General features: G+C 48.5%; 1 long non-coding RNA gene across 1 annotated transcript; it reads right to left on the reverse strand.

The window, feature by feature from the left end:
* Positions 1 to 45: 45 nt before the first annotated feature.
* Positions 46 to 6,065, reverse strand: LOC119250962 (uncharacterized). Its single transcript, XR_005126471.2, has 3 exons — positions 5,844 to 6,065; positions 812 to 918; positions 46 to 148 (listed from the first exon to the last, which is right to left on the reverse strand). It is a non-coding gene; the product is annotated as an uncharacterized LOC119250962 (long non-coding RNA).
* Positions 6,066 to 14,070: the final 8,005 nt, after the last annotated feature.

The following is a 14,070-nucleotide window of genomic DNA, read 5'->3' on the forward strand; positions in this document are numbered from 1 at the left end:
GGGTTTACCTTTCCCAGAAAAGTCATCAGCGGATGCTGAAGTCACCTTTGTCGGGGGAAGAAGAGAACCTGCATGCAGATGGCATGCAGGGCCTGGCCCGGGCCAGTGAGAGCTGGGGTGCAGGGTTTCCGTTGGGGAGCTGCAGCATCTGCAAGTGGATAACAGGGAGGAAGTCTCGCTTTGAATGCTCTTATAGCCCAAGGAGTGTGCAATTTAATCAAAGCATATAATTATTATTATTTATTAATCGAGGATATATTAAAACTAATATATAGATGAAACTGTAACAAATATAAAATTAAAAAATTAAAAACAAAGATTATTAAAACACATCAATAGAGGGGAATGGGGATTCTGGAACAAGGTCAGAAGGAAGGTATTCGGGTGCCTGTATTCTGAAGGGCGGGTGAAGAGGATGCTCCCACAGCCCAGATGCTGGGTGCTCAGCTGCCCAGGTGCTTAGACCAACAGGACACTGGCCGGGCTCGACCTTCCCAGCCAGGGTTGACTTAGCTCAGGAACTTTCATTGCTTTACCAGGTCCCAGCCCAGGTTTCTCCCCTCCAGGGGATTAGAATTGTTGTAGATCAGGAACCTCAGTTGCCTAATGGATCCTTGCCCAGTTCACCTTCCCCAGCCTGTGTGTTGTGAGCTCAGTGACCTCATTTGCCATTATCTGGTCCTGGCCCATTTCTGCCTTCCCCAGCCGGGTGTTGTTAGCCCAGGAAACTCAGTTGTTGTTGTGTGCTCCTGGTCCAGTTCTCCCTCCCCCAGGGAGATGGGGTTAGATCAGGGACCTCCATTGCCATTACCAGGTGCTGGCCCAGTTCTGTCTCCCGCAGCCAGGATGGAGTTAGCTCAGGAAGCTCAGTTGCCTTTCCTGGGTCCTGTCATGGTTCTACTTCCCAAACGTTGGGTGCTGTAAGCAAAGGAACCTCAGTTGTTTTGAGGATTCCTGCCCCTGTTCTACATCCCACCACCAGGGAGCTATTAGCTCAGGAACCTCAGTAGTTTTTTGCCTGTTCCTGTTCTGGTTCTCGCTCCAACAGACAGAGTGGAATTAGCGCCGAAACCTCCATTCCAATTACTGGGTCCTGGCCCAGTTCTTCCTTACACAGCAATGGTGAAATGAACTCATAAACATAATTTTTTCTTGTTGTGGTTTCCTGACCTGGTTCTACCTCCAGCAGCCAGGGTCAAATAAGCTCAAGAACCTCAGTTGCTGTTACTAGGAACTGTCATGGTCTACCTCCTCTTGTTAGAGTGTTGTTAGCAAAGGATCCTCAATTATTTTTGAGGGTTCCTAACCATGTTCTACCTCTCACAGCCAGGGTGGGATTTGCTCAGGGACCTCTGTTGCAATGACTGAGTCCTAGCTTGGTTCTTGCTCCCACAGCCAAGGGTGGAGTTAGCCTAGGAAACTCAGTGACTATGGTGTGGGCCTGGCCCGGTTCTATTCATGGTGGAGTTAGTTCAGGAAGCTCAGTTCCCATTTCCAGGGCCTGGCCTGGCTCAACCTCCCACAGCCAGGTGGAATTAGCTTAGGAATCTCAGTTGGCATGACTGGAAACTACCCAGTTCGGCATCCCCTGCTGGGATGGAGTTAGCTCAGGAATCTCAGTTGCCATTACAGGGTCCGCATGCGGTCCCACTTCCCACAGCAGTCGGGAATGGTTCTCAGCTCGGTTCTCCCTCCTGCAGCCAGGGTGGAGTTAGGTCAGGGACCTCAGTTGCCATGACTTGTTCCAGGTGTGGTTCTACCTCCCATAGCTGTGGTGAAATTAGCACAAAAATCACAGTTGACACTTTGGGGTCCTGCCCTCTAGCTGGTTTCCCCAGCTGGGGTGGTGGTATCCCAGCATATTCAAGTTTTCCCGAGGTATCCAGTGTGTTGTCTGGCTATCCCAGCAGGCCTGCCGGGGTCCCAGGTGCCAATGGAACAGTTGCCCTGGGAGAAGCCTCATCCCAAACCTAAGTACCAAGGAGGATCATGATCTGTGTTGTGTCCAGGTCCTGTTTAGGCAGGGTCCCCTGGCTCTTGGCCTGCAGCAGCACCTTCAGGTGAACCCAGCCCTCCTTGATGAGAGGGAGCTGCGACACAGGGTGCTGGGCATTGGGCCTTGGAAAGTTCACGGAAACTTTCTTGAACCCTCATTAAAAAGAATCCAGAGTGTTTACTGTGTCTTGGACAGCAACTTATTGTTGCTTGTATAGTGTCTCATTATTTTCACCCTTTTGGTAGAAGCCATTTTTACCTCCTGTTTTCTTTTACTGTTTGGTCATTTTAAGTTGAGGAAATCCAGTTCATTCTTTCAGTTTTTAGTCCTTTGCTGCTTGGGTCCAGTGTCCAGTCATTTCTGCTATGGCATCAGGGAGCAACTGAAACCAGGGCTGACAATAGAGTCCATAGCCAAGGCTATCATAGGTGGTTTCCCAAGGAGGGTTCACAGTTGAGGATGAATAGCTCCAGGGGGGATATGTCCAGGTTTAAAAAAAAAACGGTCTGTGGGTTTGCAACCTTGATAGTGAATATAAGGGTCTCAAGGAACAGCCCCCAGGATAAGCCATTGCAGAGACAGCCATTTCTGCTCCCACCACACAGATCTTCCAGAAGGCTGTCAGGTGCCTCCTGAGGATGTGGAAAGGATTCTAGCAGGCAACCTCTGAGGAAAAAAATGGAGAGGCTTTGCATGTAGCTGAGTAACTAAAACTGTCTCCTGCTTTGTTGCTGTTGCAACCCAGAAGGGAAGACGAGGACCTGGAGGTGGACGCCCCACTGAGCTCTGTTAGTCTTGGTCATTTATATGGCCATTCGACTAATGCTACTGCTGTTTCCAGTGTTACTTGACTGTACTGTGCTGCCCCATCCCTGCATCTCTGGTGAGCATCTCCTTCCATGTACTCTGCTGTCCCTGTGAGTTGGATTGTGGCCTAGTGTCTGGTACCACGTGCCCCACGCCCTCAGTGGCAGGGAGACATTGTTTTAGCCCTTTTGTTCGGAATACATGTTCCAGTTCTTCATGGAGGGAAGAGGCCACTTTGGGAATGTGGCCTTTTTATCTGGATACTTGTTCTAGGTTCCATAGTGGGAATGCACATCTTAGTTGCCTTTGCTTAGGTCATCAGAACACTGGATACTAATTGGGGTGAGGTAACGGGCCACTCACATCCTTAGTGGTTCCTTTTTTTTTTTTATCTTGCTTTTAAACAGATCCCAATATTATATTTTTCTGAAACTGAGGGGTCTTGCAATTGTGCACACAGGTGAAGAACTCAGTCAGTGACTGCTAAACTATTTGGGCACTGTCTTTGGCCAGAGTTAATGTCCCATGTTCCCCACTATCAGTTGCCGAGCCAGCCAGGTAGGAGCACGTGTGGTTGACCAGCCTTATGATCCTCTCTTGCATTGGTCACCTTAAAGCCCAGAGTAATTGCAAGAAGCTTGGCAAAACTGATTTGAAAGAACAAAATTTAAATACTAGTTATATGTTCACCTGTCACTTTGGATGGTTCTGTTTCTCCTCCATCCCCTGCTACTTCTACTTTGTCAATGATAAGTTTTGAGTTGACATGTTTTGTAAAATGTGATAATGACAAATTAGTGTCTTTATTGCTGGGGATTGTATGGGCATAGAGTGGAAATCTGTCCATATATGCTGGATTTATGTTTATGGGAGTCATCATGTTTATGTTCGGTGTGATTCTGTGGGTGTTCATGTGGGAAAGCCCAGGAGGCACACAGTTGCTAGAATTTTAGTGTGGATTCTAGTACTAGCCTAGCCACCCAAGTCCTCGGTGAGGCCCCTGTGCTTCTGCTCTATCATAGTTCATCTGTGGGCAATATTGGGGTACTTGGAAAAGTGGACATTATCTAGGAGACTGGGATTGAATGTTGGCCAGTAGATCGATGATCACGTGGGGGTAGATCTATGTAGACCTTGCTGGGGGACACATGAGGAGGTATCAGGGGCTGCAGTGCCACAGGGCACACACCATGAGACACCCTTTCACCCAGTTAAGACATAGGAGGAGGCTGCAAAGACATCCTGCTAGGAGGACCTGAGAAATCTAGAACTCCAGATTAAAACATGGTCATGGGATGTTCCTAGCAGTCACATTCTCATGCTGCCAGTCATGTGCTGGGTAGGAACATGGCTGACCCACCAGGTTTTCACCAATGTCATCCTGTGCCTTCCCTCCAAAATTCCCCTCAAACTTTACCTTCTCCCAACACAAACACACACAGACGATGAGGGAAAAGGAGTGTGGGATGCTCAGGAGGGATTACAGGTCTATTCTCAACACCTGGGCAGCCAGAGAGAGTGGCCAAGACGGCTGAGCCAGAGATGGGAACCATCATCAAGGCTCACACTCTGGGTTTGCCTGAATCTAGAGCCTCTAAGGTTCAGATGCCAAAAGCAGAACATCTTCTGCTGACTGTATCCTGGCAACTGAGCTGGTCCAGCACTATCACTAGGATGTGGATGCCTGGTTGGCAGAGTTCTATGTACTGTGGTGCCTACCACCAGGAAGTAAGGTCATTTGTTCAAGGATCCATTAACTATTGGCTTCCTTCATTCTGACCTCCACAAAGTCCAGTCTATGCTATTGGCCTTATTTCCCCAAGAAGTCCTTAATGTACATGCTGACCCAAAACATGCCTCATCTCAGGTATCTGGGAAGTGAAGATGGGCCTGAGATGAGGGTCTTGTCTGAATTCAGGTATCCTTTCTTTAGGCTCTGTGTCCTTAAAACATCCTGTTTCCCTCAGGCACCCCCTCTTTCTAAGCCTGCACAGTGGGGTCCATCAGAATCACCTCCTGGGAACAGCATCTGTTGTGTGTGATATTATCTCAGCACTTGTGGTCTGGCGGACACAGATGCGGGAACAGGTAGGGGAGCACTGCCGAGACAGGAGTGGGCTCCGGCCTGGGCATGTTGTCACTTTCACTTCCCACATACCTGGTTGCAGTGTCTGTTCCCCAAGGAAGTTGAAATTAATGTGAATTCAGATATTGTCATTTTCTGGCATAAAGAGTAGAAATGTTTCCTATTCAAATGAGACTGAGACTCAAAAGGCTTCATCTTTACCCAGATGAGGGCTGAATCCACAGTGACTCGCGAAACCCATCCAGAGCATATACATGCCACGCTCACCACAAAGTGGTCAGTGCCTGGATACTAACAGAACACAACTAAATAGGGTGGATTCCGTGGCTATATTTCAACATCAAAACGTATCTCCCTTTCATATAAATACAGCACCTTCCTTCCAAGCTCCTTCCTTTCCTCACCAGATGCCGTTCTCTTGCATATTCCCACATTCTTGAACTGAGGAAGACACACACAGGTGTGATCTGCCCTAAGCAGAGGCCACATAGGAGAGCTTCCAGGCAGTGCTCAGGCAACACAGAGTAGAATTCAGGCACTTTGTCCAAACCTCAACCTAAACCCTGGGGGTGAATTTGGGTCTAAATCCTTGGCCTCTGAGATACCTGAGGCTGCAGAACAAATCCCACCATATCCAGACAGTTGGCTCACACATGTATGAGATTGTCACTAAGGTTAAGGTGCAAGTATTGCCCTCCTCCCTTCCTATTATCCTCATCCTCCTGCACTCATCCTTCCTCCCTCCTGTGCCCTGTCTCCCCCCATGTCCCCTGTAGTGACACTGACTGACTCTAACTGCCTCTGAAGGAACTCACTTCTGCCCATGAGAGTCTGCAGTAGTGGTGTTTCTCCCTGATACACTGACCCCACCCTGAGAAAGGCTGGCTCCCAACTGTCACAAGTGAGGCCACCAGACACCCCTCCCATGAGAACCCCAGACCTCCCTCTCCGTACACACTGTGATTCCAGAAGGGCACAAGCTCATATCATTCACATCTTCACTTTCATGTTCTGACATGCCCCTTTCACATCGACAGCTCCATTATGGCAGGGCCTGGTGAGGGTGATGTTCAGACACTGCTGGGCCTTGTAGGTCACCTGGCACAGGGACAGTGTTGGCCCTAAATGAGAAACCTTAGAGCCTCTTCTCTCTAGTCAGCTACACTGCACAGGCTGACCCTGGTCACAGGAGGTCAAGGTGTATCTGAATCAGGGGTCATCACAATGGGCTCTCAGTGACCACATGGCCCAGCAAAGCTCAGAGGACACCCCTGGCACAGGAGTCCTGCTGCTCCCCTGTGGCCAGAACTAGCACTGCAGCCCCAGGCCTGGACACCACCAAGGAACCTGGCATCTTTATTTGGCTGTCAAGGCCATGGGTCTCCGGCACCTGGAGGGAATTCAGCAGACTCAGCAAGCTGTCAGGGAAGATCAAAGGGCCACAGAAGGCTCCTGCCCCCCTCTATTTTGTTTAGCATCCCCAGGAGTCCTCTTTACTGAGGAGGAATTCTCTTCAACAGGGCCTACATTTACCCTAACACCAATGGGGTTCTGTTGAAACCAGAGTGTTCTCTAATTTAGCCCTTGCACTACCACAGTTTCTTTTCCCATGAAGACATAATGAGGAATTCAAAGACTTTTCAGGTAAGTTAGCAGAGAGAGCAACCTTATTCAAGATAATAAGCAAGCTTTAATCAAGAAAATAAAGTTTATTTTGAGGAAAAAGAACAGGAGCAAGGACCCCCAAGGCAGCAATGTCAAGGAGGGGCAAGAGACACTGTTATGGGTCCATGTCTAGGAGATATTTAAAACCCCTTTTCTCTATTTTAAAACCTGCTCATCCTATTTTGTGATTGGCTCTTTCTCCTAGTGTCTATATGCCTGCAGGCTGAAGTGCCCATTTTCCCAGCTCTTATCTTAGAATTTCTCTTTTTATCCTCCCTGTCCAAGGGCTCTTAAAATGTACTGTCCCAATTAGCCTTAAATATTAACCTTAAAATTTACTGCCCTTATTAGCCCTCCTGAATTTCTCTACCCTTTTTTCAGAAGCCTCTTGAACTCTCCAAAGCCCCTGCCTGTGCTGTCCCTGATGCTGCCCCATTAACCCTAACTTGCCCTGGCACTCATCCCCCTCTGCAGATGGATCCCCTGACTGCTGTTAGGACAAAGGGCATCGGTCTGCTCTGTAACTGCTTCCTGCTGGAAAACGGCAACGTGGGGAAGCAGTCAGGGCTCCACCACAGGGCGACGTGCTCAGGGACCTTGGAGGAAGGACAGTGGAGGCGTCATACCGTGCCCCAACTGATGGAGGTGAGAGAAGATGATTCTGACAAGGGCGCTGAGGACACAGGGTACACACAAGAGAATAATATAGAAAATTAGTACGGGAATGAGCAAGGGGAACAACCAGGACAGAAATTGATTTCCTACGAAGGGAAAGATTGATTGTAGCCAGCTAGGCCCTTGTCCTGCCTGTCTTTAAATTGTGTCTGTAATACAGACGTTTCTCTTTAATACCTCCAGGTTTTCTTCTACCTCACTAGACGTTTAATCCAAAGACAACATGTTTCATTTATGAGGGCACAGCCTCGTCTGACTTTAGCCATCAGCAGGTCTAGAGGTCCGAGGTTCTGTATAACTACTGAGGCGAGGGGATTCAAAGAGCGTTGTTGAGCCTCTGTAGCATGTGCTGTGGCCGTCCACCCTGGCTGTACCATAGCAGTCAGATTTAGAGCTGACTTTCCCAGACATGGAATTCGTTCAAACTAAAAGAAACCACAGGCAGTAATATGGCCAATGCCAGGATATTCTAAAATAGGGTTGTTGTGCTCATGTCCTCCACAGTCACAGTTGGAGAGATATCAAAGGAGGGCATATTGATTTCCCTCTCACATCTGGAAGACAAGGATTGTCCAAGAATCCTTGTTCAGAGATTGTTCAGGAACAGTCTCAATTAGAGCTTTGAGAAAGATATTCTTATTTACGCAACCACATTGAACACACACTCTCTCATCCACCTCATTTCGTTTGTTCATTTAGTCAACAAGCCTGAAACTGACGACATGCTCCATGTAAGCATGTGGGAATTGATCAAAGAGGTGTGTGTCCATGTGTGTGGCAGCTCCTGCCTCCATGGTTGGCAATGCCACTGTTGCCACCATTGCTCGCCAGTAATTGGATGAAATAAAGAGTGGCTGTACTGTGGATGCTCACAAATAGAGTACGTAAGACCCTCTTTCCCTGTGCGCTGGACTGGACAGTCAATGACAGGTAAGATCGGGGGCAGACTAACGAAGGAACTGGCCAGCCTCATGTCTGTGACTCCTGACGACCTAAGACAGGCGCAGTCCCCAAGGGGCTTCATCATAATAAACTTTGGCGTTCAGATCAAACAAGGCCTACAAGCCTATAAGCCCAATCTAGGCAATAAGCCTGCAGTGAAAAACACCTTCTTTGCTTGAAAACAAGGCTGCTAAGAGCGTTGCCTACAAACAAGCCTGATGGAATTACCTACAAAGCAGTTTAACCATTAACCAGTTAATCATTGTTTCTGAATAAGTAGTAACTTAGCAACTTGTCCATAATTAATTTTCTTACCTGACTTTTTCTAGATATGTAAAAATCAGTTTCAGGAAATGTAACCACATATGCTTAGCAACTTGTAAACTATTAGCTAGAAAATTGTATTCTATGCCTAGGTAACAAGAAACATTGTTATGCTGGGAAAATAGATTTTGTGTGACCTAATGCCTTTTGAAAATGTATAAATATGTGTAATGATTTGAGCAAATTACACTCAGATTTTCACTCTCCCTTGAGTGTGTCTGTGTGTCATTCTTTCTTGTCCCCCGCCCTAATTCCTTCGACCACCTTTTGCTCGTTCTCACTCAACCCTGAGATTGTCTCGATCTCCCGCCGCCGCTAAGCTGGTCTGCGGCACATGTGCTGAGTGTCCACTGTCCCATTTGAGGGGCAAGAGTATAATAAAAATAATAATCCAAGCAGTGGTTGCTGGTGTAAGAAAGACATGCAGACATTTACAAATCAAAGTCGATTCACCGGATAATGAGAAAGAGCTTCCAACAGGGAGACCCACAAAGATGAAAGCTCGAACGGTACTCAACCTTACTAAAAGAATGAATCACCAGGAGCAAGAGGAGAGCAGAGAAAGGAGACTAACACATCAAAAGAGATAGAGTAACCTGTGCTAAGGTGTGGAAAGGAAAGAAACACAGAATCTTAGGGGACAGAGTTGATAGAATTGAACCAAGTTATGGAAACAACCCAAGTGCGCAGGGGAAAAGACGTGGTCTATATACACAGTGGGGTACTAATAAATATTCAAAAAACAGGTGGAATATTGCCATTTGTGACAACATAAATGAGACTGAAGGGGATGATGTTCAGCGAATTAAGTCAGAAGGAGAAAGACAAATTCTGTATCATCTCAATTCCATGACCTGGGACAGGGGGCAACTGGGTGACTTGCCCAGGTCCCTTATCACCCAGAACGTGCATGCATACTGGAGCTCAGAAGTATTCAATGCATTCTTCAAGAACATTTTGATTGAACTCTATATATTCAAGTGATATGTGATGTTATGCACAGTCACATTTTTTTTTTTTAACATTGTAACTGTCTGGAATGTCTCTGAGAAAGACTGCTAAAAAGAATCTCTGCTCTAAACAAACCTTAGAATGAACCCTTCCAAGCACTTCTACCTTGAATCTGTCCACCAAAGTATAGTATTGGCAATATGCTTTGAGAATCCCCAAGCCTTTGGTTGCTCCCATTCAACCTCCCTATTCAAAACAACCACTTCTTAAAAACAATGGGAGTAAATTTAACCAGGAGGAGAACATAGGACCAAGTGATGCTTCTCTCATGCCCACAGAGCAAAGCACACCACAGACTCTCCATGAAGGTGAGGAGGATATTTCAGCAAAAGGATTCAGGGATGAATGAGGAAGAAGATCAATGGAGGGTGAGAAGGAGAAAGGAAGAGCAGAAAAGGAGAATAATGGGAGGCAGAGAGACTGCAGGCCCTACTTGTGTCTGGGCATGAGCCAAGGACAGAACAGCTTGTCCTTCAAGAAAGTCAGGAACCATGTGTTCACTCCATGACAATCTTGGGGAGGGAGCTAGGCCACGTCCAATGCACATGGATACAGGGACAGAAGGGCACAGGGCTACTTAGGCTCCCCAGGCCCCAAATGCAGGAGTCTGCAGGTCCCCAAGGCTTCAGATTCCTGAGAGCCCAGGGGTTTTAATCCCCAGCTCCCCAAGCCCAAAGCTCCCCAAGGCCATAGCTTCCTCTGCCCCTTGCTGGGCCCTGCCTGAAAACAGCTCCCCTGGGCCTTGTGCCTGGTGTTGGTGTCCCTGGCATGGACAGGCTTGAACAGAAGGAGCAGCTGAGCCCAGTGTTATTGGAGAATCTTGACAGAGGGGGAAGTTCAAGGAACAGAACACAGGAAGTGACATTACAACCCTTCATGAGCCACTCAGAAGTCAGAACCTTGGTCTCCAGGCAGCCAGAATCTGACACAAACCAGAGGTGGCTCGCTTGCCTGGATGCCCTGGAGCAGACATGTTTTGCTGCCTGCCCAGGGCTTGTGGGTGCAAGCCCCAACATGACTGGGTTGTTACTGGGAGCAACTCTGACCTGGAAACCACATGTTGGAAATAGGGGGAGACACCAGGGTGATCAGGACTGGGCTGCCCTGAGGGTGCTGTTGGGGTCGGTCTGAAAGGCCCCAATTAACAGCTTGTGGGTGACAGTCTCACTCATCTTTCTCAGCTCCCTCCACAAAAGAAGCTCTGGCTCAACCTAAGCTGACACAACAGGTCAGGAGTTAGGGGAAAATGGGGAAGGAGGATATGAAAGCAACAAAATGTCTGAGCTCCTCTAGGGTCCTTAGAGGTCAGAATAGACAACCCTAGGAACAAGTGGGTGTCTTGAGGCCACCCCACCCCTTTTGGGGAAGGGAGATAGGGTCCAGGACCCTATAGTGACATCCACAGGTCCAGAGCCCACCACACCCCGGCTGGGGGAGGGGAAACCCAGCCAGGACCTTGCTGTGACTCCCACATGTCCTGAGCCCACCACACACCAGCTGAAGAGGGAGAACACGGCTAGGACCACGCCATGTCACCCAGGGATCCTGAGCCCATCCTAATCTCGCCAGGGTAGGGAGGACAATGCCGGGGCTTATTCCCATCCCTATTGACTTCCCTGTATTTGTTTTGGTTCTGTTCTTTTCTTTTATTAGTGTTTTTGTTTTGTTTAAGTGTTTTAAATAAATAGTTGTCTTTATATGCTTCATTTAAATTGCACTCTCTTTGGGCTATAAGAAGTTCACAGTGAGACATCCTCCCCGTTATGTACTTTCAGACCATTCAGCTCACCAGTGGAACCCTTGCACCCCAGTTCTCACTGTCTCAGCCCAGCCCTGGACCCCAATGTTTGCTGACTCTGTTCCTTTCCCCAAAGAGGTGACTTCATGGTCTACCACCTAGTTCAGAGGAACTGAGATAGTTGGGGTAACCTGCTATGAATCATCACTTTTTCTGGGAAAGTGAAAACTCACAGGCCTCCCTGGTAGTGCCAGGCATTCAGTTTCTTCACTATGAAGCTGTCTATAGCCACTGCAGCATGAGTTCAATCCCCAGCCCAGGAGCGAACCAACATGGCTCAGAAGACCAATCCTTACTTGCACGCTGCTCCCCTCAGCAGTGCATTTCAGTCAATCTACTAGTTCTGCTCCCCACTCTGTCTCTGGTGAATCCCAATACCCCCCTGAACCTCTGGCTGCACCCAAGTTCTTATATGTATAAATAAATCTAAAAGAAAAGAGAGAGAGAAAGCTCAGGTGTAACGAGAGCAAACGTGAACACGAATCCCTGACAGTAACTACGCGCACACTTTCCAGGCAGTGACCATGGCCTTAAGGGAACAGAGAAGGAAATAGAGGGCCACACCTCCTCCTCTGTGGCCACAGAGAAACAAGAACAATGTGACCCCTGCAGAGATGAATGCCAGACAGGAATACAGTCCTCATGCACATGGGCAGTGTCAGTCATTTCCCGGGGTACACAAACCCCCAGGAGGCCCATCCGCCCCCAGATTCAGAGTGTGCATGGGCCACTGCAGGCAGAGGCCGTCCCTGGACTAAGGCCTATCTTGCCAGAGGGCCCTCGCCAGGGTGGCAACACAGGGACCTCAATGGAAAGGGCCCGTAAGCAGTGATGGGCAAGTCTGGGGTTTGAGAACAACAGCCCTGAGAACCAGGACTAGCCGAGACCCAGCTGGTCCATTCAGACCAGTGAGAGGGTCAATCCTGGCAGTCGAGCAGAGTGTCTCAGATTCCTCTCCTGGGAAGTGCCCGTGCTAGGAAGGCAGGGACTGAGATGCTGCAGTGGGGGTTTCTGTGCCTTGGGGGTGCCCAGTGGGGAGCACCTGGAAGTGAACCCCACTTCCTCACAGCTGGACCCTGGCCAGTCCACCCCATTCCTCCTTTCCTGATCTGCACTCACCTCAGTCTTCTCTGGACACCCTGCTATTGCCTATGGGCACCCAGATGTCTCACCTGTCACCATGAGGACCAAGGATCTTTGTCCACATATTCTACTGAGAGCTGGAGTCAGAGGGATTCTCTGTGGAGCGTCAATCAGAAGGGAACATGGAAGAAGCCTGGGCAGCCATCCCCCCTTCTTGGTGTGAGGACAACCCCCTTTCTATGGGTCATCTTTGGGTACCTCTGAGCCTCAGCAGGGATGGTGCTCCCCAGTGTCCCAGGAGACTGGGGCACTGAGGTGACTCAAGACCCATCCAGCTACTAAGTTGGTGGACAGCAGCCCATCCTCCAGGGCTATGGAGTGTGTGACATTTCCTGTAAAATAGTGGCCAGATGACTCTGAAGGCTGTATAATGGGTGGGTGAGGATAGAAGTTTCCAGGGAACTGGTCATGAGTGGGACAGGTTTGAGACAGAGCCCCCAACCACAACCTGGACATAATGGTTTGCAGGGGCTTCAACAGAATGGAAGTGGGCTGGCTTCCTCTGCACCAGGGGATCGACAGGTGATACTCAGGTCACAGGAGCAATGACAGGATCAGTGCTTGTGATGGGAACACCACCCTCTCGGGACTAATCCAGCCCCCTGCTATGAAGATCGTCGGTCTTCCAATGTTCAGTTATCTTTTTGTATCCAGAGATCTTACCCATAAAGTCAACTCTGTAATGACACAGAATCCTCTCTAACTGGGTCAGCAAACAGTTATCACATGATTTTCATCATGTATTCAAGTGTACCTGGTCAACTCCAGTCATAAGAAGCAGTGCACACATTAAACAGGCAGAAAGGAAGGCAGCAACAAACTTTGCACAAAATAGGAAAGTATATGTCTGAAAAATCAAAAGGACAAGTATGATACATTGGCTATTCAAAACACTGATGACTAAGCTGACAACACACACAATAACATTTATTGGGTAAGTGATGTGTCAAAGTGCATGTTTTGGTTGCACTGAGATTTAACAAAGCAAAGAGAGAACCCTTGCCAAAGTTACACAATGAAATGTCTATGTGGGACCAAGGGTGCCAGGAAGCACTATCCAGAAGCCATATCTCAAGAGAGGAATCTTTGGGCCAGGGACCTCAAGAAACCTCTGTGGAGCTGAGAAAGGATATCCCTACAGTCAGAGGTAAGCTGAAAAGTGTGATAAAGCCAGCCTGACCACATTTGGAACCCAGAGGAGGATCCAGCTACCATAGGGGCAGATCAAAGGCACTGGGAAGTGCTCTCCAGAGGCCATATCTCAAGATAGGGAGCTTTGGGTCAGGGCCTCACTAAACCTCTGTGGAACTGAGAAAGGTCTATCTCTGCAGTCAGAGGTGAGCTGAAAAGCACACAAAAGCCAGGCTCTGTGCTTCACTGAAATCTGAAGCCCAGAGGGAGATCAACCCACAATTGGAGCTGCCCACAGGACCTCCAAACCCCGCCCCCCACTTGAATTAAGTAAATACAGAGAGATGGGATTGTCAGGGACAGCGCCCATCAACATACCCACAGTACCACTGCCCTTCTGGAATTCTGGCGTAACAGTACTGGACTTAATTGGGCCACCAGTTTCCAACATCCTAGAAGGAGTACCCCAAAGTGATGCTGGCCAGTACAAGT

The sequence above is a fragment of the Talpa occidentalis genome, unplaced genomic scaffold, assembly GCF_014898055.3.
Source record: "Talpa occidentalis isolate TD23 unplaced genomic scaffold, MPIMG_talOcc4v2.1 talOcc4.19, whole genome shotgun sequence".
Lineage (NCBI taxonomy): Eukaryota > Metazoa > Chordata > Mammalia > Eulipotyphla > Talpidae > Talpa > Talpa occidentalis.